This window comes from Protopterus annectens, chromosome 6.part0 (assembly GCF_019279795.1).
Source record: "Protopterus annectens isolate FY-2018-M chromosome 6.part0, PAN1.0, whole genome shotgun sequence".
Lineage (NCBI taxonomy): Eukaryota > Metazoa > Chordata > Ceratodontiformes > Protopteridae > Protopterus > Protopterus annectens.
The window spans coordinates 437,637,691-437,644,262 of NC_056737.1; positions in this window are offsets into that span (position 1 = coordinate 437,637,691).

Genomic DNA, 6,572 nt, shown 5'->3' on the forward strand with positions numbered 1-6,572 from the left:
GAGAGAATTTATCAAAAATCTGTGATAGTCACTTTCAGCATGCAAAAAAAAAAAAAACTTAAGACAGTGTTTCCTTACATCCATTCAATTTTTGAACATACTTTCTTACTTGAATCGACAAATAAAACATTTAAAAGGTGTGTGCACCACACTTGTATTTCAAAAGTAAATTGAAAACTAAATCTATTGTGCTGTAATTTATTTACAAATTGAAATATCATCTCATCTTTCCCTTGAAGGATAAACAGTAAATCATCAGTAGATCTTTAATATGCGATTATCGTTAAACCAGCCATATTTTTTGTTTTTAAATCAGTGGCTTAATTGTATCTCTAGTGTGGTAATATGTGCAATAAAATGTTCATGTCCGAAAAATTACATAGGGGAAACTAAAATGGCAAGTTACAATGAGAATTGTATTTGGTAATATTAAACATGCAAGGGACTCTACCCATGCAGCAAGACATTTTGTAGAATAAGATTGTACACTTTCAGAGTTTGGTTTTAGGATATTGTTGCAGCATGCACTATATTTAAGAAAAGATTTGAAAATTTGATTACAAGAAAAATATGTTTTATTTTGAAACTGTCAAAAGGGCTAAATGTGAGTTACACAGTTACGGCTCCTATATATAGCACAAGCAGAAAACTATAATTCAAAGTGGAAAGGGATGATGATGAAACAGGGGAAGCTCAAGAAACAAGGAGAGACTGGGATTTTGGATGAAGGCCTTTAAGAAGAGTAAAAATAATCATACAGAATATTATATCCATAAAGTAGCAGAAAGTATACCAAGAATTAGGGCAACATGGGAACAGAGAAAGGAGATTCTGTAGATAGGGATGACTGCAGTTAGGGATGTAGACAGTAGGCAAGAGGGGGCTGGAATTTATTGGAGTAATCTGGCAAAGAAACCAAGGAATTGGGAGCAAATAACTAGAGAGGGAAAGATGATAGAATGGGAAGACACCAAGAATTTATTTTGACTGCAGGTTAGAGACTGCATTCCCTATCAAGGATTCATATAAGAGCATAAGCAAAGAAAAATAAATGGGGGGGGGGTCCTAGATGAAAGACCAGCACTTGTAGAGTTTTTAGGACAATCTAGGACAGAAACAGCAACTGAAAAAGAAATAATATTAATAGAGCATATAAAATACTGCTTGATAACTATAAGAATCAATCAGATGAGATTAACAAGGATTGGGAAGAGAGATTGGATAATCAATTCGCAAAGAAACAATGGGTGGATATATACATGTCTCCCAAATATGCAACAAAATGTAGAAGATTTGGAATTTTTGATTGGAAATGTTAACATAGATGTTTTTATAGCCCAAGTAGATGCCACAGAATTTTTCCTCAGGTAGGCAGCAAATGTTGGAGGTGTGAAGGGGAATAAAGAGGTAATTGGGATCATATTTTCTGGGACTGCTATGAGTTGGTAAACTTTAATGATTCCCTGCAGATGCACTGTCGGAGATGCTGGTTGAGCAGATTGGTGTAACTATGAAGATAATTTTTCTGAGCTATGATACAGAATTGGAATTGCCTAGACATGGTAAGTCCTTCCTGTGTCTAATTATGGTGGCTGCCAAAAAAAGCAATTATTAGAAAATGGAAATAAAAATCTAAACCAACTATACTAGAAGTAGTGAATATAGTAACAGAGATAAAACAACTGGAATTGAGAAGTTTAGAAAAGGGTAGGAGCAAACTATATAGGAAAAATTGGGAATTGTGGAAACAATAGATACATGGGAGGAATGAGGTTTAAAAGAAGGCAGGACTTAAATGAGCTATGTTATGTTTGACTGAAAACGATTGGGTAGATTATAAGCAATGCATAATGTTTGCAACTGGGATTGTGTCAGTGTGGTTTGTGATGTAAAATGCTTGCAACTAGGATTGTGTCGGTGTGGTTTGTTTTCATTTATATAAATGTATGACTGCCTGTGTCGTAGGTGATGGTTTAATAAAGATGTTTCTTTTTAAAAAAGGGCAGGAATTGAATAATTTATGTAATGTTGCTTAGGTTATATGCTGTTTAGCAATATATGTGAAGTATAATGTTTGTAAACGTGAACTTGTTAATACAGTTTGATTACTTTTATATGAATGTAAATTTGCCTGTGTCACAAGTGATAATTCAATAAAGGTGTTTAAAAAAAGGGCTAAATATATATATATATATATATATATATATATATATATATATATATATCTATATATTAATTGGCAGGAAAGGGCTAAATGTAAATATATATATTCATTGGCAGGTTTTTTTTAAGTACTTTATTTACTAAATGATTCAATTAACTGTTTTTATTGGGATGTTATAAGTAGGATTATTGATGATGTGTGTGTCCCCCTGGAAGGCTGTGAAGCCCCATTGCCAGAGACGTTTAACAATTAATAATTAAGATTCCCAACCAACAAATTTGTTAACTGTTCCCTACTCATCCTTCCTTGTGCGGGGCAGATTGTGGCCCAACTCTGGCTCTTCAAGCACCTTCATTGGAAGTGCTGTTTTTCTGTCCTCCTTTGAGGAGGCCCTTCCCCTCTGAGGAACTTTGTCTTCATGTTTTTTTTTAATCTATTTTTTTCCCTGTTACCTGCCAGACATCCATCCCCTTGTGATTTGACTGACCCATTCATTCCCATAAGTGCAAGTGTCAGAAGATACCATCATCCAGGCAGCCTTCAGTTTTTTTCGTTAATGCTATTACCCATTCCACTACCTTTTTGTCAGCTGTTGAGCTTATACAGTGTCATCTAGGTGATGCATATGTATCTCCTGGCTACAAATATATGTGTTACTTGGCAAGGATGACACACCCAGTCTTAAATCAGGATCCTGTACCCTGGCCTCTGTCATTTAGGGTGCCTTCTGGCTTGACATGCTAGACCACACCACTACTTTACCCCCACAATAAGTGAACAGACATTAGCCACTTCACTGCTGCACCCTCATCTGGTTTCCCTAGCTTTCAGGTCTCTTTTTGAACCCATATCATCAGAGTTTTACTTCATGGATTTAATCTGTCTTTACTCCATTCACCATTTTGCCTCTCTCCCATTGAGCATGTGGGTCAGTAGTGAACGATTTCATCTTTAGGCTAAACTTCCTTCAAAATAACTCTGCCTGTGTGAGAAGGATCCTGGATAATAACGACCAAAGGTGTGTGACTGTCCTTCTGTCCCTTTCTGGTATCAGATTCCCTTTTTCTTCATGGGAGTGGAAATGTGGGGTGGGGCGGATGATGACTTTCCACTCCCTGAGAATGTACAACCCATTTAGGAGTTCCTTGAGTCTGCTGCATTGGTTTAAGTAGATGGATTGGTGGTCCATTTCCCTGACTTCAGAGAGGAAAGGAATCACAGCTGCCATATTTGATATCTGTTGTTGTTTGTCTTCCACAGCGGAACTCCGGTCCACTAATGATTGGCAGTAGATTTTTTATGGTGCCGAGTTGCCAGCCCGACACAAAACTTCAACAAAGGCACGCCCATTCACGCATGTCTTTCGGAGGCCACTCGACCACGAGGAGGACATGCAGACTCCACACAGAAGGCACTCCAGTCTAGAATCAAACAGGAGAACCTCTTGCTGTGAGGCAACAACGCTATCGCTGTACCACCACAGCTTCATATTTGATATCTGTTAATGATATCAGATATGAAGCCGTGGTGGTACAGCAGTAGCGTTGTTGCCTCACAAAATTGGATTTGTTTCCACAACTGAGTGGCTCCATCCACTGGTCTTTCCTGCTGTCTGATTCTGTTCCTGTCCTAGACTGCTGCTGCAGTGTTTGCTTAAGAATGTCTTATTACAGGCTTTAGTGGTGTGACCATTTGATCTGCTATGCTCCCTTTCTGTATGCATTGTAGTCTCAGTTGCAGAGTCTGGAAATCAGACCTCTCTTGGCAAAACTATACTCCGTGACTCAGATTTCTGAGCTGTGTTTTATTATGTTCTTCTGCCTCCCTATACCTTTGTCAGCTTACTGCTTTAGATTCAGTCTAATATCAACACCCATTTGTGAGACTACTTCATACTGGGATATAACCTATATGTTTTATACCTCAAACAGATCTAAGAGACACCCACCCCTCCTTGATGGGTCAAAAATATCCTCCTGCTTTCCTGCTTTGCGTGAGCTTTATTCCATCCAAACCTCTGCTGCTGGAATCCAACGTATACTACGATATCACCTACTGACAACAGTGATTGCATATCATCAGTGCTATTTCTTGATTTGCAGAAAGGTACCTGATTATGGCTAGAAGTTAAACTGGTGGTTTGGTTTTCCACTTGGTTCTTCTACTAGGATGCCTGCAGTGCAGACTGTACATTATTTTTCCAAATTTATTTTGATTACTTCCCAAATCCCAAGTATATTCAAAAGGTGAATTGTTGATGTTCCAAATTTCCTGTGGGTATGCATGCCATACATAAATCTGTGTGTGTGTGTGTGTGTGTGTGTGTGTGTGTGTGTGTGTGTGTGTGTGTGTGTGTGTGTGTGTGTGAGATGCAGTGTAGTGCCAAATCACAGAGACCACCCAAGGAGACCTCTGCATGACCCACATGAATATGCAATTTCCAAATGTGTCCATGGCCAGCTTGGTAGATATGTGCATCCTGAGACAATGTAGCAATTGTGTCATGTTCACAGACAACCATTTAGTCCTTAAAAAGACAAACACAGTATGCGAGAGATGCACATACACAATTTCACTGGAGGCAAAAAATCTCACATACAAACAAGGTTGTCAAGAACGGACATACTACATCCATTGCATACAGTGTCCACCACACACCTAGACCAACCTTAGCTGAGACACTAAAAAGCAATCTTTCCAAACCTCAAAGACCTTCTAAGCCTTTAAACAGTAATGCCTATTCTCAGCAATCTTTAAAGCACTCAGCAAAAGCAACATTAAACACCACACATAAACCTGCACCCAGTGAAGCTCAAGAGCAAAGCCATAAGACAAGCCAACACATTACCCAGGACTCTTGTCACAGAGTACTTCATTGTGTGACACACACATGCTCCACTCACCAGATTGAACAAGGAGAAAATAACAGTTGCTTATGTGAACCCAGAATCCGCCAAGTTCTGCACGCACTGAAGTCAATATACCACAAGTACCAGTATTCTATCGTAGTCCATATGGGAGCTTATGACCTGAGACATACTTCCCTGGACTGTATGAAGAGAGACATTGTTGATCTCTCTGAATGTGTGTCTCAAGCAGGTATGTGCATTGCATTGAGCAGTATTCTACCTTCACCAAGGATGATGCCACAGTGCGAACAAAAGATGATTGACTTCAATAATTGCCGTAGTTTCCGGTGTCTTTGCAGGGGGATTCAGTATTTGTCAACATAGGAGGACACGGTTAATAGATCACTTAGCTTTGCAGATGATGGTCTGCACCTGTGTCCCTCAGGCTTCTAAATATTGGCTAAAGCTTTATCCACCTTCTTTGAGTCTTTTTTAGGCATTGCAAATTGACAAACCTACTGACATAACAAATAAAACCCAAGGAAATATAAAGGTGCTTCTTCTCAATGCTAACAGTCTAAACATGAAACGCCGCACCCTACAAACACTCCTCACTTGCTGTTACAGAGACCTGTTTTAAATATGCAGAATGTACTCCAGTAGTGCAAGAATTCAGTGTCTTTCACACATACACCTTTAGACCATCAGCTGCACAGACAGGAAGAAAAAGTAGAGGGGTCTCAATCTAGATTAACAACAAGCATAACTCTACGTTGGTTAAACAGGACAATGCCTTTGAATTTTTCCATGTGCAAATCAGGTCTGTATTATATGCTCGAAGAGACTTTTCTTCAAACATATAATCATTGACACCTAAAGAGGGAACGCTTTAAAGCGCGAATGGCCATGTCCTCAAATTTTTACCTATGGGAAAAACGTCAATTGGCCGTTATCAGGAATTGCCCCTTTCCCCAATGTAGAGCGATCTCGGAGTTGGTATATTTAGTTAGGGGGGTGTGGGAGGGTTTTGAAGCTTGTGTTTTTTGTGTACGATCCCGTGAATTTGTATACTACCCCTCTATAGACTGGGACACATACACTGCATCATACTAAGAGACACAATGATTCTTGAGCTTTTATTAACTCAAATATCCTTGACCAGATAGTACACATACCCACTAGAGGTTCAAACATACTGGACTTGGTACTCATCAATATGGGAGAGCACTGCTCCCCCCCTCCACCCAGTATCATGTCTTCACTGGTGAAGTTGGACCACAAAGCTGTCTCCTTTGAAATAAAAATCAAGTCTGTAACCCCCAGCAAACCCTGAAACTATGAGGAACTACTGCAAAGCAAACTCTACCCTCTTAAAATTCAGTGCCCCTACCAAGTCAGAGTTTACATCACCCTATGTGGAATTGTTCACAGAGACCCTGTACAACCATGTAAATGGCTGTATAAAGGCTGCTGTACCTACCAGAAGTAAGCCCAAAACAAACTTTAAAAACAAATTACACTGGTGGAATCCTAAACTTAATAAAGTATTTATAAAGAAG